General features: G+C 42.2%; 1 protein-coding gene across 4 annotated transcripts in view; it reads left to right on the top strand.

Moving 5' to 3' along the window:
• The window catches only part of ATP8A2 (ATPase, aminophospholipid transporter, class I, type 8A, member 2), a 651,371-nt gene that overhangs the window by 298,595 nt on the left and 328,355 nt on the right, over positions 1 to 24,421 (top strand). The window lies entirely within an intron of this gene.

Genomic DNA, 24,421 nt, shown 5'->3' with positions numbered 1-24,421 from the left:
ACAGTTGATATTGAAATGGCTGATTCCTTTTGCAAGGGCCTTCAGGAAAACTTGGAATTCTAGACTGGCTTACTGGAGAAAAGAGTCTTTGAAGATTAAGAAACTGTTTTGGGGAAAAAAATCTGTGCCAAGAAGCTGGACTTGCAATATTGGGGACATGAGGGGTGGCAAAAGGTCCTTCAGGGTTCATTGCCTTTGCCTTCCATGACTCCAGACAGTTTGGATATGATGAAAATGAATTTCTTTAATCTGTTATCCCAGAGCTCCTGCATGTGAAAATGAACTTGGGATTAGTGCGCATGTTTTGGAAGGTATTTCTCATCTTGGATAGAGAACGAAATGTTTCTCACTTAGTGTTTACTTTACTATTTTCACACTCATAATTCTTCCAGAGATTGATAGGCATGTAGTTTTGGATAGCAGCACAACCTGATTGCTGTGGAGTTCAGGGCAGTGGTCCCTCTTGTTCCATCCACAGCAGGGGAGGTAAGCTAGCAGGGAGCCATTGGTGCAGCCTCCAGTGTAGGTACTGAAATGATAGTTGGCTCCTAGTGGAAAAAGAAATAGTGCCAACATGATTGTGTAGAGAGATTTGTTTCCCCTACTTACATATGAGTATTTTATCTTTTCTCTTTTTACCTCCCTCCTACACCTTACCAAAACAAAGCAAAGAACTCTTTGAAAACAGCTTAAGATGATTTGTTTGCTGAAGTTGTATGAAAGCAATGTTCTAAGATGTCGAACAAAGAGAATCCTTGGTGGTTTGTTCTACTTTTGTGTATGTATCTTTTAAAATTGATGGGAAAAGAGGAGAACTTTGGACTGACTGTTGGGATGTGGTCTGGTTCAGCCTCTAACTAATAGAAAGGGGAGTCTCTACCAAGTGACCATGTTTGAATATAATCCAGGCCAAAAAAGAACACTTTGGACCTTGACTAGGTACGTAGAAGAAAAACATGTCAAGTACATGCAGAATTGCTGTGTATCAGTTTCTGTGTGTAACTCTATGTGTGTAACTATAGCTGAAGGAACACTAAATTTGAAAGAAAACAACCTGTGATTGCCATTCTTTGTAATTTAGATTCTATCAAATAGGAAGTGCCACTCAGCCTTAGTGAAGATATAAGAAGACTGAGTGAAAAGTTGGTATTGGTTAGCCACACTCCATTTCCCAGTCTTTCTTCTCCACTCTCCAGTCTTACTTGTGGGTTTCTGTTGTTAATTGGATCCTCTTCCACACTCCTCTCCAAACTCCTTATTGTTTTGAGAGTTGGTAATCAGGAATGAAGTCCTTTCCCACTGTCTGGCTCTGAGACCCCAGTCACCTTCCAGACTGAGACTGGAGCAGCCTGGCATGCTCCCCAATGGTTGTTTTTCTTTGTTGTATTGCTGCTTTAATTGGCCACAGTTCTCTTCATCTGTCATGAAAACTCTTAAAACTCATACGAGAGTAATTTTCCCCACCTTCTTTATTGTGGAGTATTTTCTCTCCACGGGCACACTGCTGGTGATTGGGCCTGCGCCCGCTGGTGCGCTCGTCTGCTTGCTTTCTTGAGAAAGCAGTCATTGCTGAGTTTCTGCAGGCTGACTGATTGAGTTACACCCTGAGGAATGTGAACCCGGTCCTCAGCTGCAGGATGTCTTTCCCAAACGTTCTTGTGCTGCAAGGCCTGCTCTGAGGATTCACATGAGTGTATTGGTTTACAGAAACATTAAAGCCTTCTCCCCACAGTAGATGGGTAAGTTACTTAAGGAATATGAGGTGTACTCTCATAGGGCCCGGAGTTGGCCTGTTGTGGAGGCCAGTTCCTTTCTGGTTTCATGTATTTATGATTTACTTTTATACCTAATAGTCTTGCCTTGGATTTTAAAGACAAAATTCTTAAAGCAACTAGAGAGAGATTATGTGGTCATTTGCCATAAACAGTAGAAAACTCTATTAATATAAAATCATCAAACAAGCAAAAAGAATCAACATTAAATTGATCTCCAGATATTGCAGTTGATAGGACAAAAAACCATGAGCAGGAAAATGACTTGCTGATATTACACTTTGAGATGATTTTAGTAATGGTGCAAGGGATGAAATAGACAAGGAAGCAAGTTAGGAAACAAGTGGACGCATTGCCTGTAAGCATGAGCTTGTGGTAGCTGAGACATTCAAGATGAGGCTCCAGTTGAGAGTATAGATGAGCAATTTCTACTGGGTCTGTACATCATCCCTATCTCTATGGGCTGCAGCTGGTCCTTTTTATCGTAAGTCTTCTAGACACATAAGACTCTCACAAATCTTGGATTCGATAGGAGAGTAATACATTTCTACTGGATTTAGTATGCGTGTGTGTGTTAGCACATCTGTAGGTTTACTCGTTGTTTTAGTATTTTATATATTTGTATTTTATTGTTGTCATTAGAGATCTGAAATGATTGTTTGTAGGTAGGAGTCCTCATCTCAAAGAATTGCTCAGACACCATTGCTTTCCTCTAACCCAGGAGTGTTCGGCCTGTAGGCCATATAAGGCCTGAGAAATCATTTGGTATGGCCTCACATTAGGGGTGAGTTAATTAAATGTTTGACCAAATATAGCAGTCTAATTTTTAAGTTGATAATTTTGTATGGCCCTTGGCAGAAAAAAGGTTCCCCACCCCTGCTCTAACAAATTAGGGGTGATGTGTAATTATAAATGGTGGCTTCTGTCAGAGCATGTTGGAGTATTTGTTTGCTCATAGTTTTGGAATAATGTTACATGACTCATCATTTCCTTTTTTAAAAAAAATATATTTTATTGATTTTTTTACAGAGAGGAAGGGAGACGGATAGAGAGTTAGAAACATCGATGAGAGAGAAACATCAATCAGCTGCCTCCTGCACACTCCCCACTGGGGATGTGCCCGCAACCAAGGTACATGCCCTTGGCCGGAATCGAACCCCGGACTCTTCAGTCCGCAGGCCAACGCTCTATCCACTGAGCCAAACTGGTTAGGGGCTCCTTTTTTATCGTGATTCTCTGATCATGCTTGATAACTATGGCAGGTTGATGGTCAATAGGCCAAATTTAGCCTGCAGTGGTATTTTGTTTGGATAGCACTATGGATATCAGTAGGTTGGGACAGGCACTTTACAGTTGGCCACAGACTCCACCACTCCTTAATGTTGCAGCCAGACCCTTTATTACCTTCCTGGTGCCTTGAGGTCATTTATCTACAAGATACCCAAAACAGATTTGCAAATTCTTTCCCAAACAGAAGCTAATAGACAGTAAGGCAGACATTGTGACATTGATCATTTTTATTTATTGGGGTGACATTGGTTAAAAAAATTATATAGGTTTCAAGTGTACAATCATCTGTATATTGCATTGTGTGTTTAGCACCCAAAGTCAAGTCTCCTTCCGTGTGACATGGATCTTAATGACTGAGTTCAGCAGAGTGGGAAGCCTGTGTGTTTCACATTTACCAAGTGAACAGTCCTGGTATTGAATGATTCTGGTTTAACCTTTTTCGATCTTACTGGAAACATTTCTGCTTCTAGCTTTTCCTTAACTCCTCCAATGTTGTTAAATTAACACTTGGAAACCCCTGAAAAGTCACCTCCATTTCACATATGCTCTTATTTGATTCATTGAAAGTGTTGATCGTGAGACAAGCTGAAGTCTGCGCCTAGATGGCATTTATGTGATTGATCCTCTGTGTGCTCTGCTCTGTGGTCGTGGGCCTTCTGGAAAGACCATATCGAGTTCGTCCACTGTTGTGAATGAAAATAATCAGTTGGTGAAAGCATAGAATTAGAAACTTCTTGGTATATTTATTTCTGTGTCTCAAGAATTCTGATTTAAAGCAGACTTTATTTCAAGTAATGTGAACAGTAGGTCGTTCAGGAGTCTCGGATGAATCAATGTTTTCTTCCCTTCTCTCCAAGAAAATCTATTTAAAGCAAAGGTCAAATCTGTGCTGGATTTAGAGACTATTAACTGTAAGTCTGGAGAACAGAGCCTCTTCTCTTTCTTATTCTCCACATAGTTTCAAGCACCAGGGACACTCTGGTCTTCTGCAAATCATCATTTCCCACATATTTTTGGTGTTTGTAATTTTTCTTTTGTTCTGGAGGATGGACTGTAACCTGTAGCATATACACCTAGTGAATCTGAGCCCTGCGAGTCTTTGGACTTACAAAATTAAAAATAATTGGAACCATAATCATTGTCTTAAAGGAGTTTGACTTTGAACTATATTTAAAAAGGATATATTAATACATATATTAATGTACCTCATTTAATTAACATGCTCAAAAATTGAACTCCTCATATCCACCCTTTCTCCTCCTCCCTCTGCCTTGTTAAGCTGTTGTTCAAGTTAGCAGCCCCTTTCATGGCACACACATTGTTACCAAACCCTGAACATTCGACTCCTGGGAAGTCTTCAATCCTGTCACTTCCTCAGTCCAGGCCTCATTATATATGTGGCTATTGGCAGAGTATTGGAACTTGTTTCCCAGCTTCCCCTGCTACTGTTTGTAAGCCTCCTTTCATCCAATAAAGATTTAAATATATTCTGTGGGCCAGGCTCTGTCCTGCCCCCGAAGAGACAACAGTGAAAGAGTCAGTCAAAAGTCCCTGGCCCCCAGGAGTTTGTAATCTAGTGGGGAGCGCAGACGAGGCAAAACGAGGCAGGAAAAGGTATACAAGGTTGAACATGATAAGTGCCCTAAGGGAAATAAAGCAGGAAAGGGAAATAGGGAGTGTGGGCTGAGTGTGATTGTAAATAGGGTCTCTCAGAAGGAGAAGGTGACATCAAGAAGAGGGTGTGAGCCTCTGGAAATGCAGGAGAGGACTAGTGTTTGAGGGACACCAAGATGTCCGTGAGCACTGTGGCAGGAGCTGAGGTAGGGGTGCCAGGCCCCACCTACCTCAGCTCTTGGCTTTTACTTGGACAGAGGACAAAAGCTTTGGAAGACTAACCAGAGTGCCAGGATTTGCCTTCTGAGTTACCAGATCTCTGTTATGTTGAGAATAGAGCAGGGGTTTTGGAGGAGGCACATGGTGAGATGTGGACAGATTCTCAATGCATTTCAAAGGCATTAAATGAGCCCTGGCCGGTGGCTCTGTTGATTGGAGCATCATCCCATACATCAGAAGGTTGTGGGTTCGATTTCCCATCAGGGCACATATCTGGGTTGTGGGTTCACTTCCCTGTTGGGATATGTACAGGAGGCAACCGATGGATGTTTCTTTCTCGTATCAATGTTTTTTTCTCTCTCTCTCCCTCTCTGCCCACTCATTCCCTTCCTCTCTGTCTAAAAATCAATAAAAACATATACTCAGGTGAGGATTAAAAATAATAATCATAATAATAACAAAGGCACAAGTGACATTGTTTGCCGATGGATTGATTATGTGGGGTGTGCAAAAAAGGAATAAGAGTGACCCCAGTATTTTTGGCTTGATACCTGGGAGGACAGAGGTGTTGAACTAAAGTAAGGAAGTGTTCACTGTGGTGTCCTGGCTGTTGCTGTTCCCTAACGACTTAACACAGGGGAAAGCAGGCGTGGAGGGAGGAATCTGAGCTCAGTGTGCCATGCTGTGTTTGGGAGCCTCATCGGACAACCAAGTGCAGATACCCAGTTAGCTTGTTGAATATGTAGGTCTGGAATTTGGGGGAGAGATTCTACCTGGAGATACAAATTTGAGGGTCTGTCATAAGATCAGCTGAAAGCTCCAAAGACACACGTAGGAAAGGCCCTTGGACTGAGCCCTGAACCATTTTTCATGTAGAAATTTGGCTTTTTTAACCAAGGATCTTTCCCCCTTGCCCCAAGCCTAGCTTGCCCAGGGTTTGTAGTTGTTCTGCCGCACACAGTGGCGGGCGAGGACAGTTGTGGAGCTGCAGTGCCTTTGCAAGTTGTTTCCTGTGCTGGAGAACCCGTCCCTATTCTCTGCTGAAGATACTATTACTTCTCTTTAATGATTGACAGTTATAAACTAATCTCTTGTTTTGAGTGGGTTTCTCCTGCTCCTTACCCCTCTCCTGTTAGAATCTATTTCTCTTTAATTTACATTATATGTCTTTCTTCCACAGTCCTCTATAACAGCACTTGTCCTATTTTGTTTTTCATTTCTGTGCCCCTGCAAGAAAGCTACCTCCTTGAAAATAGGAGGAGTGGGGGTTTCTATCTTTATAGTCTCAGTACTTTGAATATCACCTACATGTTACAGCACAGTGTTTGTTAATTGTTTAATTTATTAAGGTTTATAATAGTGGTTTCTGTTATATATATTGTGTATGTATAATATATTTATTATATATTACTTTATATACTACATAATGTATATGTAGTATATAAATAAATATTTTATATATTTTCTATTTTAACATAATATAATATATATATATTTCCCCCCCAGAATAACTTCTCTCTTTTGTCAAGCATTTAGTACTAAGGTTTGAGAGCCCCCCAAAAATATATAAAAAGGAAGTCCTCTTAGGCACATTAAGAGTTACTAACTCCATCCAATATGCAACAATATTCAAAGTTTTAAACAGTGAAGCTGACACTTTATTTTTCCCTATAGAAATGCTAGCCATCTGGAAAGTTGTGTGTGTGTGTGTGTGTGTGTGTGTGTGTGTGTGTGTGTGTGTTAGATTAAAGGTTAAATCTCTGCAGAAAGCAACTTAAGAAGCTTCAGGAAATCCTCATTCCTCTGGATACTTTTTGGGTTTTAAATCTAGGAATGTGTAGGCTCTCTCAAAATGACTAGTTTAATTGTAGGGGCTGAACCTTTGCCAGGAGGCGGAAAAAAGCATCTGCACCGTCCCTGTATTGGAAACAGCCCACCACAGCCCCGAGGAGAAGTGGGCAGAGCCCTCGTGGGAGCCCGTTTCTGTGCAAGCTGTGTTCTGCTAGAAATTAAGGAACCAGTGCTCACCAAGATGAGGGGGTACAGCACAGGCCTGCCTGGGCAGGAACATTGTGACAATGCTTCAAGTGGATCTGTTTCCCCAAGCCAGGGAGCTGTGCCTGCCCCAATAACTTTTATTCCCACTTCTAAAGGAGAGGGGGTCTGAGAAACAAAGCCCCCGGGCCAGCTGCAGGAGCACCCATGTACTTGTCAGGGGGAGCTGGCTGTGGCTTTGCAGGAACATGGGACCAGGATTCCCAAACACTAAGTTTTCAAGAGAAACTGGATATCAGAGTTCTCATGTGAAATTACCTGCTTTTAATTTTGGATTAAAATTTTTTTTATGTGGAATAAAATCAAACTTGATTTTATTTCCTGGCCATTTAAATCTACCGTCCAGTTAAACATAAAGTGTTGTACTTAAGCCCATGAGTCAGTCTCAGTCTTTGTGACTGAGGCCCCTCATGTTCAGTTCCGGGTGGACCCCTGCTTCTTAAGCCCTCCTTGATTTTCCTCCAGCACTTGTGACATGTGTCAGGTACCTATTTGATTTATACCTGTGACCTCACTAACATGTGCTCCTTGCAGTGGGCCTTTGTATTTGTGTGCGTGGATGTGTCCTCACAGTCCACGTTCCACAGCTACGTACTGAATGTGTGAATGGCCCACCAAGTAAATGTCTCCAATACTCTCAACTTTTTTAGTAGAAGGCCATTGTCCCAACACAAATGCAGGGATATGCAGAAGTGACTAGCACAAACAGGGAAGAGGTGACTCATGGAAGAGTGAGTTAATGTTCTGGCCAGGTCAGGAGTTCAGGAAGCGCAAATATTCCCCAGATAACGATGGCCAGCATTTTCTCAGCACCTGCTGTATGCTGACTGATTTGCTTGTTTGCTTTTTCACCCAGAAGAGTGGTATGAAACTCCCCAAATGGTTTCATTTTCCATTCTTCAACCAGCACTGATTGAAAGGTTATACGATCCACTGAGGACAAGTGATGGCTGCCGGATGTTCAGTTGGAACTTCGTAGACATTCACGGGGTCACAGTGGTCAGAAGGACTTCTGAGTAGCAGTGTCCCTAGACAGCAGTGCCGGGTGGTCTGGGGCTAGAGAGGCTCCCTAAGCTCCCACCGTCCCAGCGGACCCTCCCTCCAGCCTTGCAGGGAACAGTAGGTTGCTCTTAAATCAAAGAACCAACTCTCTCTCCACAAAGTCAAAATTCAGTATCTTCTGACTTCGGTCACATGCTACCCCCTCCCCCAATCTTCCTGCATCCTTTCCCAGTGAGTGGCCTGGCTTATCTCCCTGGCTAGAAGCTCACTCACCAGCTATCCTCATTGTTCCCTCAGCCTCTGACCATTCACCAAGCACCGTGTTTGTTTGTTTTTTGTTTGTTTTTCTGAAATGTGTTCCTTGGATTTGTCTCCTTTAATTTTTTTATTATTACTTTAAAAATTTATTTTTATTGTTGAGAGTGTTACAGATGTCTCCTACTTCCCCCGTTACCCCTTTCTACCTGGCTGTTATTCCAGTCACAGGTTATACTCGTCATCTGAAGCCTCCCTAGCTGGTCGGTATTCTTATTCCAATCTCTCTTGCATCCTGGTGGTGGGTGATCTTCCACAAATGAGTGTGCTGATTTTATATGTAGAAGCTGGCTTTGCTGGCTCCCTCTAGGCCCAGGGATGAGGTCCAAATGCTTCCTTGTGTCCTGCCCTGCTCCCCACCCCAGCATTTTTCTAACTTGTGCTTATGGTTCACCATACCTCCCAGGCCTCCAATACTCACTGTCCGGATGTGCCAGGTTCAAGGTGATCTTTGGCTGTTCTGTGCCATTGAATGTATTGCTCTTTCTTTCTCTCCAGGCCTCTCTAACCTTAGAAGCTTATACACATAATAGGCCCTTAATGGTTAAAGGTTAATTAAAGGATTCCCGCCCCCCCCTCCCCCTCTACATTTCAGTGTAAAGTTCTGTCCTCCATTACCTTGACTCCTAGCCAGCCTGTGTAGAAGAGAATGGTGAGGAGTGCCTCGGTCTGCACCAGGGCCCACCCTCACCTACCGCTGGTGGGTTAGCAGTGCTGTACAACTTGGGGAGCCTCTGGCCAGGTGTATGTGATGAGGTTTTCCCCTCCAACATCAGTGTGGAGGTTTCCAGTGGAAATGAGTCCTTTTCTGTATTTTTAAAAATTATATAGATTAGGGTATGCCACTGACTTTACTAACTAGAGACTATCATTTGGAAAGTATTCCCATTTTAAGTGTGAATAGTGTTCCCTATAAACATGAGACACTTTTCTTAAAAAGCTGCTTTTTCCTATCACATAATTCTCTCTGTACCCCACCCGCCCAACTCTACTCATTCAAGGAATATTGAAGAGGTCAAAGTGGTCCAATTGCTTGGCTCTTTCTAAAACCAAACCCATGGTCCCTCAGCTGCAGCCTGGGAACCTGTGGGTGACAGCCAGTCCCAGGCCTTTCCAGGCCTTTGTGTCCAGCACTTTTAGTGGGTGCTAGATCTGAGCCCAGGGTCCCATTTTCTTCAGGTGGCTACAATCTTCACAGATTTGCACAGGCTGCAGCTGCCACACTAGCATTTGGAATTTTTTGTAAAGATCTGCCTTCACTAGTTCTCTTTTAGAAATTCCTTACCATTTTTGTTGTTTGCACAAGTCTATACACAGTCTGGGTGCATTGTAATTCCTCTAAGAGCCCAGAAGACTTTAGAAGTAGTAAATGCAGTGGCTGTATTATCAAAACATTAAAGTAAAAAGTTTGAATCCCCAGGGAATTAACTATTTAAGATTATGTTCATTTTTTTACATGGCATCTGTAAGGTTTATTTTAAAAGTTAGCATCAGTTTTTGAAGAAACTGGTTTTATCATATAGCAAATAAGTAGTTCAAGAATTGAAATGACTGCGTTCCTTATGGTGGCTTCCTACGATGACATAACAGATATTAGCATTTATCACTATGAAGCAAATGCAGATCTTTAGTTTGCAATTGGTATTTTACCTTTTGTGTGAGACTCATCACACTCTGTCTTCCTTTCTTCATACCTGACATATGTCCTAACTGCATACATAGTTCATTTAAAACACTCTGCAGACTGTCTAGGGATTATTTTTTGCAGTAGTTTCTTTCTAAATTTATAAACTTGATCAGCATTGTGTTTGGCTTGGACACTTTATAATTCCTTCAAGAATTAAGGAGACTTTAGAAATAGTAAGTGCAATGTCTATATCTCTGAGGTGTTAATAAAAGTTAAAAACTTAAATCCTTGAAGATCAGGAAATTAATTAAGCTAAGGTTGTTATGTTCATAATAAAATCATTCCTAGTTAATGTGATGATATTAAATGTGGCAGTGATTTGTTGTGTCCCCAAAGTATAGAGTAACTTTCATCTGAACAAATGTGTGACAAGCACTGTTCTGTGGGATTGTGGAGACTTATTTTATACACATCAGAGTGATCACTTACAAATGCTGATTTTACCTTTTTCTTGCCGGAGAGTGAAACTTTGAAATCATATCTCCTAGAAAAGGGTTGTCTACTTTAAGAAGAATTCCACATTCTAAAAAATTGCAAAAAGGATTCTTGTAGCTGAGGTTCAAATAGCAAATGCTTTTTTAAGGATATACATTTTTTTTTGATATTTTATTGTACACAGCTATTCAAGAATATATTTGTTTAGCATGTAAAAGAATTCCTAGTACTAAAATCTAGACTTTTGGAAGAAAATAAGTTAAGCACATTAGGTTTGCATTTAATATTCTTTGAGAAGTGTAAAAATACATATTTCCAGGGAATTTTTTAACTTTAATGATTTGAGCTCTGTCACAACTGTTAGTCTAATTTTTTTTTTTCAATAAGTGGTGGTGATTGATAGTTTTCAAACTTTCTAGGCTCTGAAGCATAAGTGAATAAATAGTCTTTTTCTTATAAATGATACTATTCATTAGCAGCTGCTGCCTGGTTTCTTTCATATACCCCACTTCCTGAATCTCTCTTCTGACATTAGTTGGGATTCCTTTTCAGGAAAATGTGGTACTTTTAAAGATATGACATGTGAAAAGAAAAAAAGAAACTGAAAAATAGGGTATCGCAGCTACTCTGGAGAGAGGTTCTGGGGGTCGCTTCTGTCCCCAGGTGTTATTACCCTACACAAAAATGTCGCCGGTGTACTACTTGAATCATTCTACTTCACTTAGTTGTATGCCTTTAAACCCCAACAGAAATTTATTTACTTTATTAAGCATTAAAAGATATTCACACTATTACTTATTTATGAAATGGTATTAAAACTACTAAATGTAACAATAGATACCCATTAAAATGGCTAAAGTTTAAAAGATTGACAATGCAAGTGTTGACAAGGATAGGAGTAGCTAGAAAGCTCAGACAGGATTACTGAGAACATGACCTCATACAACCACTTTGGAAAACAGTCTGACAGTTTCTGTAAAGTTAAACATACAACTGCTCTGCGTGTATCTGCATAGATGATATGACAAAGTAGTTCCAACCTTATGATGTATCTTCCTGAGAGAAAAAAACACACATATGGCCACACAAAGACTAGGATACAAATATTTATAGTAGACTTATTCACAATATCCTAAAACTGTAAACAAGCCAAATGTGTACTAATGGGTGAATGGATAAACCAATTTTGGTATGTTCATTGATTGGAATACTGCTTGGAAACAAAAAAGGAATAAACTATTGGTGAGTGCAGCAGCATTGGACAAATCTCAATGCATTAGTCTAAATGAATAGGCCAGACAGCAAAGACTGTAAATGTGACTCTATTTATATGGCATTCTAGAAAAGGCAAAGCTCTAGTGACAGATATAGATGGACAGTTATGAGGGGGTGGGGGTTGCCTGCAGAACGGCAGGAGGGAACGTTTTTGGGTGATGGAAATGTTTCCTATCCTATATAATAAAAGGGTAATACGCAAAGAGACTGAATGGCAGAACAACAGAACAACCAATCAAACGTAATATGCTAATGATAGGCTAAGGCTGCTCAACTGCTCACTATGACGTGCACTGATCAACAGGGGGCAGATGCTCCGACCAGTAGGTTAGCTTGCTGCTGAGGTCCAGCCGATCTGGACTGAGCGAGATGGGCCAGACATGCCCTGGAACCCTCCCGCAGTCCCTCCCTGGTCCCTCAGCCTGGCCTGTGCCCTCTCGCAATCCGGGACCCCTCAGAGGATGTTGGAGAGCCGGTTTCAGCCCAATCCCACAGGCCAGTTCCCTTGGGAGGGTGCCAGATACAGGGCTCATGGCTGGCCAGCACTGCTCTGGCAGCGTGAGCCTCTCCCAATCGAGACTGATTGGGCACAAGCCTGCAGCAGGCACAGTTGGGCCGGGATGAGCAGTCGGCAGGTAGGAGCTGCAGGCAGCGTTGGACTGCGGGATTTGGCCTGATTCCTGCAGGCCACCCAGAGGGACCCCACCCATGCACAAATTCGTACACTGGGCCTCTAGTCATCAATAAGGGAGAGATTACATGACTGTATACTTTTGGCAAAACTCATTGAGTTGTACACTTAAAATTTCTCAATTTTATGTTAACTATAAACTCAATAAAGCTGATTAACCAAAAACAAAACAAAACAAAATTTCTATAGAAGTTTATATGCTGGTGTGAATTCAGTAAATTGGGGGTTTATTCTGAGAAGATTAGAATTTTTTTATCAGAAATTGAAATATCTTGTGGGAGGTAGAGATGACCAGTTTAGAGAAATGTCTGATGGGGATGGAGGGAAAAGGCAACCTGAGGGCACCAGACAGACACCTGGGTGCTTGTAAGCAAGAGGCCACATTATCTCTTGAGATTGTTTGCTTAATGACTGTGAGATATCTCATCTGCCTTGAAATAATTAAATAGGATATCCTAGAAATGTTACACATTTTACAGAGATTCCTCTTATCTACTAATGAACTCTGAATTTAGAGATATTTATAGATTAGAGCAAATCAACATCCAGAACAAAAGGCAATCGGCTCTGCTGGCACCAGCAGCTGGCAGTAGAGACCATGTGGAATTATCATGATTTCAGCCTTGACCTTCTTTATTAGCCTACAATGGGCTTGCTGGATTTGTACTTTGTCTTAAGTTTCACAAACTTATAAACCCATTAAGGTCTAGAAGTTCAAAAGTATTGAGAGTCAATGCTAGTAAGAAAGAGGTGTGATTATATTGGAAATGAAAATGTCAGTAAAAGAAAAATAAAATAAAGGTGGGAATATGGTGAATGGGTGACAGTTGGCAAAGGATAAGAAAAGTAGACAGATGACATGGTAAAAAAAAAACCATTCTGAACTCATGGTTTTGGGGATGAGCATTATTGTTAGATACTTACTAGCCCAAGATTAATTCAAGAGAAGGGAGTTGGTGCTTGAACTTGAAGGCTAAGCATGATTTGGTTGAATTGCTGCTTGTGAAACATGAACCATCCTGGTTTTCAGCATCATCAGCTCTGAGCCCATTGGAATTTGCACAACATCAAAGTGAAGGCCGAGGCAGCTGCTGCTACCATGGCGTCTAAGAAATTCCTTATGATGCTGCCAAGCTCACAGAGGGGGAGGGGGTTACCTGCTTCAGCGAATTTCAGTGTTGCTGGAACTATTTAATTGTGGAGAAAGATTCCCGCTATTTGCAAATTGGTAGAAATTCATCCAGGTTCCAGAAATTTTCACTTATCCTGGTGTGTTTATTAAATCCAAAAAGTGATTAATGGTAGAACCAACCACCTTTCAGATCCCATCTGCTCGTAAGCTGAGCAGGTTGTACTTTAGCTTTACTTTAGGGCCTATCATATGAACCTCTGATCTCTTAATCAGCAGATGGACAACCATTTCCTGAGATCACACGGTAGTACTGTGTATGATGTTTAGATAATTATATTTTAGAAACAAAAAATGCAAAGGCAAGTGTTAACCTTAATGATAAAATTGTGGGTTCACAATATAACACAACTGGGAGAAAGGTGAGCAGTTGGCACTGCTAAGGGGTCAACTTGTAGTTACAATCACTCACTTTGACATGAAATTGTGTTTTTAATTGTGAAGGAAAGTAAAATTGTATAACATGTATGAAAAGCTGGAAATAAATATTTTAATATTAATTTCTAAAAGGCAAATTGTACCAAAAGATTTTGGAATGTATCTTCTGGGAATGAAACCCCCAGCCCAACTCCTAAGCCCCTCATAACAGCTAAGTCCATTGTAACTTTTAGTAATTGGCTTTTTATTAAAATAAGAAACTGCAGTATAATTTTAGTGACTAAGCTAAATAGGCATTAACAGGCTCTGGGATCCAACCACAATTTGTAACATCATTCCTTTGGGAAAATGGATTCTAAGTGCCCAATAACTAACTTACAAATAGACTTTTGAATCATAGTCCATTTGAGAATAAGGAACTGTTTGTGATAGTAATGCCTTCAATTGGCTTGCTTTAGAACTGCACAGAAGGGACCTATATTCTGCCACACATGTGTGGTGAACCCAGCTAGTCTGGGTTTGATCAAAGATTATTGCTGAGTGGGCATTGAAAGCATAGGAATTAAAACCAAAGTAAAGGCTGGAAACGGCGTTACGAGGATGGGTCTGGAGAGGTTTTAGTAGTAGGCAAAGGTGTGATTCTAAATAGATGAAGCAAGGGAAGAACAAGATGGAAAATAGATTAAAAGGGAGGTTAGGAGCAGCGAAAGTTTAAGACAAAAAGGCCAGGAGACAAGGAATAAGGAAGACCGAGAGCCAAGAATTTTTAAGGAAGTTATAACACAAAGTGTACCAAGAGGTCAGACAAATAGATGCCTCCAAGACCTGTAAATGATTTCTTAAAGATATTACAATGCATGTTTAAAATCACGAGTTACACATGTCAATTCATTTATGAAGTTAGCATGTTAATTGAGCACTTACTATGGGTTAGCATGATCGGAAGTTGGCAAAGGGAGTTTCTGCCTTCATGGAACTTACAAATTAGTATAATAGCCAACCACTTAAAATGAGCCAAAGCAGGCTAGGATATAATGGTGATGATATCTAGGATCTACCTATAAGTGGAATATTAGATTTTCATTACTTCATTTTTAACTTTGTGTATTGTAATATTTATGGGGGAAGATAACATAGAAAAACATGTATTCTTGGTATTTATTGTTTTTTATCACAATGGGAGCATAGTAACTGATAACTGATAATTATATCTTGGTTGGCTGATTATAATAGGTTTGACTCGTGTGTCGGAGGGGGAGATAAAAGTTGGGGGAGGACAGAAGGAAGGAAGAAAGAAGAAGTTCCCTGTCTCTTCTTATAAGGGCAATAATCGAATCATGGGGGCTCCACCCTCATGACGCAATCACCTTCCAAAGGCCCCACCTCCAAACACATTGGGGTTTGGGCTTTCAATATGAATTTTGGAAGGGACACAAACATTCAGTCCATAGCATTTTTCATGGTTCAACTTGAAAGCACTTAAACTTGATATCACCCATGTTTCCCACGTCACGGTGGGCTATGGCATAGTAAGAGGCTCTCAGGAAGAGCCTCTCTGGAGGATATGCCTGCCAGGGGTCGATGTGTGGCTGACACATCCTCTCTGTCCCCACCTGCTGCTGCTAAAACTCCAGCTTCTTTTCAGGTCCTTCCCTACAATTTTGGGGGGGAAGGAGGAGATTGCAGATGTCACAGGAGCATAATTTTCTGTTACCATATTTCTGCCATTTGTATTCCCAGTGCTCGGGCTTGTTCTGGTGATACCCTCCCTACTCATGCCCCAGAGCCTCACACACTTTTGGACAACCACCAAAATTTGGGGACTCTCCACTCCTCCTCCAGTTGAGAAAGAAGTGCCCTCAGTGTCCAGACTATCTCCATGCATGCTCCAGAAATAACCCAAGTAGAGAAAGTCTCTACATATCTCCATGGGTACTAAGCCCCCTTAAAAAAAATCATAAGCAATGGTTACTACATCTTAGATTTTTATCCTTTACCTTTTCCTTCAAAAATCAATGGGGTCGGCACATAGGAGTAAAGGACACTGGGCTAGATTCTGCCTCCGTGGCAGCACTGGCATGTTGTCCTGGACCAAATCTGTGTACCTTGACTCATTCCTATTCCCCAGAAGGATTTTCTGTCTGCCACACATTGACCCTACAGGCACACCCTCCAGAATTGCCCAGACTTGTCTGAGTTCCCTGGTGAACACAGCCAGGCTGCCAACCTGGGATTTCCCTAAGTGAGTGGAATTTCTTCTCTCAGCCAAAATTCTAAAGGTCAGGCTCTCTATATAGATAAGGTAAACATAGATGTTTGCATAGATGTTTTGTTTGAAATTCAGAATTACTCAATTAAGAATAAGTATAAAGTTTCCTTTATCTTAATTTTTAGTAAAAGTCAATTTAACTTTTATTCTTAGAGTACTTTCCTATCAATTGTTCTTCTATCATTACATTGACAAAGAAAGCATTGTCAATGATGACGTTTCTCCTCCAGCTGAGAAAGAAGTGCCCTCAGTGTCCAGTCTATCCAGTCTATTTGCTGCATGAAGTATCTGAAGTGTGTATTTCCCTTAATATAGGAAATCCTTAATGAATAAATAGTAGCAGAGAAAGAATGAGTTCCACAAGCCCAGTGCTAAGTAGGTTAAACTGTAGAGCTCATTTGTTCATAATAAAGGTGCTATCAAGTAAATATTCTTAACTCCATTTTACATATGAGAAAATCATAATTAAAAGAGGTTAGTTTGCCCAAGGTCACAGAGGTATACGAGGAGATTTAGGACTAGACACCAGGCTATCCAAACCCAGAACAAGGGCTTTAGACACAATCATGCCTTAAGTACAGCTTTCTGATATTGCCAAGTGTCTCTTGTTGAGAATGAAACTGAGCAGAAAGACAATATAACCTATTTCTCACTTTGTGATGATAGCTGATCCTCAATTTAATAATGGGTAAAAGGATTCCTGCTCATTCAACTTACTTCTTTAAGACTGTAATTTATGTTATCATATGATAAATTACATGTAAAAATGTAACTTAGTAGTCAAAGGATAGTTGTCCAGACAAAATAATTTCAGCAGACTGTTGTACCTCCCTGATTAACTCAAACCAGATTTTTTTATTATAAGCCAAAAATTGCATTCCTATATATGAACCAGATATCCTATTCATAGTCATAAATTCACTGGGAAAAATCAGAACATCATTTTTTTTAAATCTGAAGAATGGTTCTATACTTTAATTTCATTTGATAATAGACATTGCACCAAGGCTGGTATAATATTTTAAAAGGTATTGGTAGTTTAACTTGATTAGATGCTTTGTGTAACATGAAAAAATAATCAGTTTTCTTTTAAATTAATCTGATGATCCAAAGAGAGAAATGGTTTAATCTGAAGATCTCAGCATAGACTAGAAATTAATCTTTTGTGTTATATTTATATAGGCTAATATCTCTAGGGTGCTTTAAAAATTACCTTGTGCAAGCTAAGAAATGCTTGCCATTTAAATGAGCAACATAGAGTGAGGGAGAGAGTGTGAGTGAGTGAGGCAGTGAAGGGGGAGTGTGTAGACATGTGGTGTGTGTGTGTGTGTGTGTGTGTGTGTGTGTGTGTGTGTGTGAGAGAGGGACAGTTAGATCCTGCAGGAGTCTCGGGGGCTGGCAGATTGGGCTCTACTAGACAGGGAGCCCCTGCTACTGCTGCAAGCACTCCTGGGGCAACTGGCTTTGGCACAGAAACCACACAATCTTGAAAGGGAGAGCTGCTGTGACTAGGAGCCCAGCCTTACCACCACCCAGACTGACCTCAGACACCTATCAGATCCTACAGCTACTCTGGCCAAAGACCTGCTACCTCATCTGAAGACCTGCAGACTCCGGGACTCCAGCCTCCCTGGTTGCAGGCTCCTGTGAGTCCCAGAATGTGCTCCCCTCCCACCAAGCCAGCCACTTCAGCTACAGGCACCTGGGCCCTGCAAAGAGTCTTGGAATGTGTGACCCTCCCGCCAAGCTCGCCAATTCAGCCACAGGCCTGGCACTACCCGGCGCCTAGACCCTTGGTGAGCCTGGGAGTGTGAAACCCTCCCACCAAGCCTGCTGCTCCAGCCACAAGCCCTGTGCAACTCAGCACCTGGACCCTTCAGTGAGAGCCAAAATGGGGAGACAAAGAAACAATCCCCAAAGGGAAAAAAAAGGAGGAATTGTGCCCCCCCCCAAATGAACTAAATGAAATAGAGGCATGAAATATGTCAGAAAAAGAATTGAGAGTAAGGATCATACAGTTCCTAAACCGGTTGGATGAGAAAGTCAACAACTTATGTAAGAATCAAGAGGAAATCAAGAATGATATAGCTACAATAAAAAAACACAATGGAAGGTTTCAATGGTAGAGTATAAGAAGCGGAGGACTTCATTAGAGAGTTAGGAGACAGGGCAGGAAAACAAACCTAATCTGAACAGCAATTGGAGAAAAAAATTAGAAAGGAGGAGGAGAGCCTAAGGGAGCTTTGTGACAACATGAAACGAAGTAACATATGTATAATAGGGGTACCTCATGGAAAAGAAGAGGAGCAAGGATTAGAAAACCTATTTGAAGAAATAATGACAGAAAACTTCCTTGATTTGGGGAAGAAAAAGTTACATAAGCACAGAGAGTCCCAAACAAGATGAACCTAAAAAGACCCACACCAAGACACATCGGATTTACAATGGCAAACATTAATGACAAAGAGAGAATCTTAAAAGCTACAAGAGAGAGACAGAGAGTTACCTACAAGGGATCTCCTATTAGATTATCAAATGATTTCTCAACAGAAATACATCAGGCCAGAAGGTAATGGAATGAAGTATACAAAGTGATGCAAAGCAAGGGACTGAATCCTAGAATGCTCTATCCAGTAAGGCAATCAATCAACATTGAAGGAGAAATCAGGAGCTTCGCAGACAAAAAAAGGCTAAGGGAATTTATCACTACCAAGCCAGCAATGCAAGAAATGCTGAAAGGACTGTTGAAAAAGAAGAAATAAAAAGGGAAGAAGGAACACAGGCATAAAGAATAAAAATGGCTACAAACAAGTTCCTATCAACAATAACCTTAAAAGTAAATGGATTAAATGCCCCAATCAAGACATCAAGTGGCTGAATGGATAAGAAAATATGACCCATATATATGCTGTCTACAGAAGACCCACCTCAGAACAAGGGACTCACAGAGAATGAAAGTGCTAGCCATAGTGATCAGACAAGAAGAAGATAAAAGGCATCCAAATTGGAAAAGAAGTAAAACTGTCCTTATTTGCAGATGACATGATATTATACATAGAAAACCCTAAAGACTCCATCAAAAAACGATTAGACTTAATAAATGAATTTGTCAATGTAGCAGGATACAAAATTAACACCCAGAAATCTAGTATTTTTATACATCAATAATGATCTCACAGAAATAGAAACTAAAAAAACCACCCCATTTACCATTGCCAAAAAAAAAAATAAAAATAAAAATTAAGATACCTAGGAATAAACTTAAACAAGGAGTAAAGGACCTGTACTCAGAAGATTAAAAGATAATGAAAAAAGATGCCAAAACCGGCTTGGCTCAGTGGATAGAGCGTCGGCCTGTGGACTGAAGGGTCCCAGGTTCGATTCCAGTCAAGGGCATGTACCTGGGTTGCGGATAAACTTAACTATGGAGGTAAAAGACTTATACGCGAAAAACTACAGGACACTGAAAAAAGAGATAGAGGAAGACATAAACAGATGGAAGAACATACCGTGCTCATGGATTGGTAGAATCAACATCATTAAAATGTCCATACTACCCAAAACAATCTATAGTTTTAATGCAATCCCCATTAAAATACCAATGGCATATTTAAGACCTAGGACAAACTCTCCAAAAATTCATCTGGAATAAAAAAAGACCCCAAATAGCTGCAGCAATCTTGACAAAGAAGAACAAAGTTGGAGAGATCACAGTACTAGATGTCAAGCTATATTAGAAAGCCACTTTTCTAAAAACTGCCTGGTACTGGCACAAGAACAGACATATACACCAATGGAACAGAACAGAGAAACCAGAAATTGACCCAAGCCATTATGCTCAATTAATATTTGACAAAGCAGGCAAGAGCATACAATGGAGTCAAGACAGTCTCTTCAATAAATGGTGTTGGGAAAATTGGACAGATACATGCAAAAAAAAATGAAACTAGACCACCAACTTGCACCATTCACAAAAATAAACTCAAAATGGATAAAGGACTTAAACGTAAGATGGGAAACCATAAAAATCTTAGAATAATTCAGTCGGCAAAATATCAGACATATGTCATAGCAATCTACTCATATAGCTCCTACGGCAATGGAAACTAAGGAGAAAATAAACAAACGAGAGTGCATCAAAATAAAAAGCTTCTGCACAGCAAAAGAAACCATCAACAAAACAACAAGAAAGCCCACTGCATGTGAGAACATATTTGCCAGTTATATTTGACTAGAGGCCCAGTGCACGAATTCATGCATGGGTGGGGTCCCTCGTCCTGGTCAGCAATTGGGACTGATTGGCGCCCGCTGTCTGCAGGGAGGGATGATGGGAGGTTGGCTGGCCATGGGAGGTTGGCTGTGGGAATGCACTGACCACCAGGGGGCAGTTCCTGCATTGAGCGTCTGCCCCCTGGTGGTCAGTGTGTCATCATAGCAACTGGTTGACCAGTTGTAATGGTCGCTTAGGCTTTTATATATATACTAGAGGCCCGGTGCAAAAATTTGTGCATAGGTGGGGTCCCTCGGCCTGCCCAGTGATTGGTTCCAATAGGGGCTGTTTCAATCAATTCCTATTGGGACGATTGGGGCTAGACGGCTGGGGGGAGGGACTGATAGGGGCCGGCAGACAGGGGTATGGAGGGACCGCGTTATGCTGGCTTGCTGCGGGAGGTTGGCTGTGGGAGCACACTGACCACTAGGGGGAAGCTCTTGCGTTGAGCGTCTGCGCCCTGGTGATCAATACATATCATAGCAACTGTTCGACTGGTTGTTAGGTCATTGCGTCATAACAGTTGCTTAGGCTCTTATATATAGACTAGAGGCCCGGTGCACAAAAATTTGTGCACGTGGGTGGGTCCCTCAGCCCGGCCTGTGCCCTCTTGCAGTCTGGGGCCCCTCGGGGGCCCCTTCCCCTGGCTGCTGGCACCAGTTTTCCTCCAGTGCCCGGGAACCCAGGCCTTCGCTCTTCGCCAGGAGGGGCCGGCGTGGCGGGTGAGGGGCTTAGCTCCTTGTTCGCCGTGCGCGGGCCCCGGGGGCATGGCGGAGGCCGGCGTGGCTGGCTTCCCTCTTTGCTTTTCGCTCACCACACCGGCCTTCACTCGCTGCTCCTGCCCAGGGCCATCCGGCTTCGCTCCGTTGCTTGGCGCCTATGTATGCAAATTAACCGCCATCTTTCTTGGCAGTTAATTTGCATATCGCCCTGATTAGCCAATGGGAAGTCAGGACAGTGTTAAAGGCTGTGTCTGACTAATTAGATCAGGCAAAGATTCAAAGTCTCCAGAGCAGGGGTCCTCAAACTACGGCCCGCGGGCCACATGCAAATACAAATATTGTATTTGTTGCCGTTTTGTTTTTTTACTTCAAAATAAGATATGTGCAGTGTGCATAGGAATTTGTTCATAGTTTTTTTTTAAACTATAGTCCAGCCCTCCAACGGTCTGAGGGACAGTGGACTGGCCTCCTGTTTAAAAAGTTTGAGGACCCCTGGTCTAATCTCTAAAATTTATAGGGAGCTCATACATCTTAAGAATAGGAAGATAAAAAATTCTATAAAAAATTGGCAAAGGACCTAAATACTGGTAGACAGTTTTTGAAAAAGGACATCTAGAAGGCTAAGAGATATATGAAAACATGCTCCAAGTCACTAATCATCCGAGAGATGCAAATCAAAATGACAATGAGGTAGCATTTCATATCTGTCAGAATGGCTATCATCAATGAACAACAAGTACTGGTGAGGATGTGGAGAAAAAGGAACCCTCTTGCACTGCTGGTGGGAATGCAGACTGGTGCAGCCACTGTGGAAAACAGTATGGAGTGTCCTCAAAAAATTAAAAATGGAACTCCCATTTGATCCAGTAATTTCACTTTTAGGAATATATTCAAAGAAATCTTAAACACCATTCAGAAAGGATACATGCACTCCTATATTAGTAGCAGCACATTTACAATAGCTAAGATTTGGAAACAGCCTAAGTGCCAATCAGCACATGAGTGAATTAGAAAACTGTGGTACATCTACACACTGGAATACTATGCTGCTGTGAAAAAGAACAAACTCTTACCATTTGTGACAGCATGGATGGTCATGGAGAGCATTATGCTAAGTGAAATAAGCCAGTCAGAGAAAGATAAATATCACATGATCTCACTCATTTGTGCAATTTAATAAACAACATAAAATGATGAACAAAAATAGATCCAGAGACAGAGAAGCATTGAACAGACAGTCAAAACTTCAGAGGAAAGGGTTGGGGGATGGGGAGATTGACCATAGGACTTGTATGCATGCATATAAGCATAACCAATAGACACAGACACTGAGGGAGGAGGGGTAAGGGCATGTGCTGGGGGGTAGGAGTAGCTGGAGAGAGGTCAATGGGGGAAAAAGGAGACATATGTAATACTTTAAGCAATAAAGAATTAAAAATAAATAAATAAATCAGCAACATATATTTCCCCAAAAAACATATCTATATTAATAAAAGGGTAATATACTAATTAGACTGGACATCTTCCGGACGACCTTCATGATATCCTTCCTGACAAAGCTGAGCCTGGGTGAAGCCACCCGATGTCCCGGGTGCCTGTGGCTGCGGCCAGCTTGGGCGAATCCTCCCCGCCCCCACCCCCCCGGGTCCTGGGTGCCTGCGGCTGGCCCAGGCGAACCTGGCCCAGGCCCCAGGTGCTTGTGGCCAGCCAGAAAGAGGGAAGAATGGGTCCCAGGTGCCTGTGGCTGGTCAGAAAAGGAAGCCTGGGTCCTGGGTGTGGGGACCAAGGCAGAGGCAGTTAGGGGCAATCAGGCTGGCAGGGGAGCAGTTAGGGGTGATCAGGCCAGCAGCGGAGCATTTAGGGGCAATCAGGGAGGCCAGCAGAGGTGGTTAGGGGCAATCAGGCAGGCAGGCAGGGATCAGGCCTAAACTGGCAGTCGGACATCCCCCGAGAGGTCCTGGATTGGAGAGGATGCAGGCTGGGCTGAGGGTACCCTCCTCCCCATGCACGAGTTTTGTGCACTGGGCCTCTAGTTTGTTCATATGGAGCTTCTGTGGGGTACCAAGAAGAATATGTATGTAATATAAAGGAGGGGAGAGAAAGATAGTTGTAAGGACCTTAGCAATTAAAGTTCCAAAGGAGAAGAATTTGGATGCTCTATATCTGCAATAGGCTGCAGCCAGGATGGTTTATTGTAAATATCAAATGCAAATATCACTATGGAGAAGTTTTCACTAATGAAACAGACCTAGAAAGCAGTCCAATGAAATCCATACTAATAATAGAGGAATATGCAAATTGTCCAGGACACCATCACAGTAACAGTAATGACCAAACAGCAGGCTGCATGGGGCGACCAGGCAGGCAGGCGGGTAAGTGAGGGACGACCAAACAACTGAACAGCAGGCTGCATGGGGCAACCAGGCAAGCAGGTGGGGCAGTAAGGGGCAACCAGGCCAGCGGGGAGGGGAAGTTGGGGGCGACCAGGCTGGCAGGGGGAGCAGTTGGGGCGACCAGGCTGCCAGGCAGGTGAGCAGTTAGGAGCTAGCAGTCCCGATTATGAGAGGGATGTCCTACTGCCGGTTTAGGCCCAATCCTGGGGGTCCTGGATTGGAGCAGGTGCAGGCTGGGCTGAGGGACCCCTCCCCCCCATGCACGAATTCTGTGTACTGGGCCTCTAGTCCTATATAATAAAAACCTAATATGCAAATTGATCAAATGGTGGAACAACTGGTGGAACGTCCGGTCACTATGATGCGCACTGACCACCAGGGGGCAGACTCTTAATACAGGAGCTTCCCCCAGCCCACAGGCCCCAGGCCAGTCAAAGTGGGTGCCAGCTGGCCACCCCAATAGCCCCGCTGGTTGCCCTGCAGAGGGAGGCAACCCACAGTGGCACTGGGGGTTGGGACCAGCCAGCGAGTGGGCGGCAGCAGTTGGCAGGGCTGGTGAGCAGGAGGCACCAGGCTGGCCAAGGTGGGTGCCAGCAGGGCCCCCCTGACTGTCCCGCTGGTCGCCCCACAGATCAGCTCTGATTGCCGGCCAGGCGTAGGGACCCTACCTTTGCACGAATTTCGTGCATCGGGCCTCTAGTTTTGATATATAAATATACCAGATTGAACTTTGTTTACATTATATATATTACATATATTTTACATTGGAATGGGTATGTTCTCTTTTCCAGGAACTTTTGATTTCTGTTTTGGGTTTGATATATTAACCACACAAAAATGTGACC

The sequence above is a fragment of the Myotis brandtii genome, unplaced genomic scaffold (genome assembly GCF_000412655.1).
Source record: "Myotis brandtii unplaced genomic scaffold, ASM41265v1 scaffold216, whole genome shotgun sequence".
NCBI lineage: Eukaryota > Metazoa > Chordata > Mammalia > Chiroptera > Vespertilionidae > Myotis > Myotis brandtii.
The sequence above is the reverse complement of the archived record's forward strand: the minus strand, read 5'-3'. Positions and strand labels throughout refer to the sequence as shown.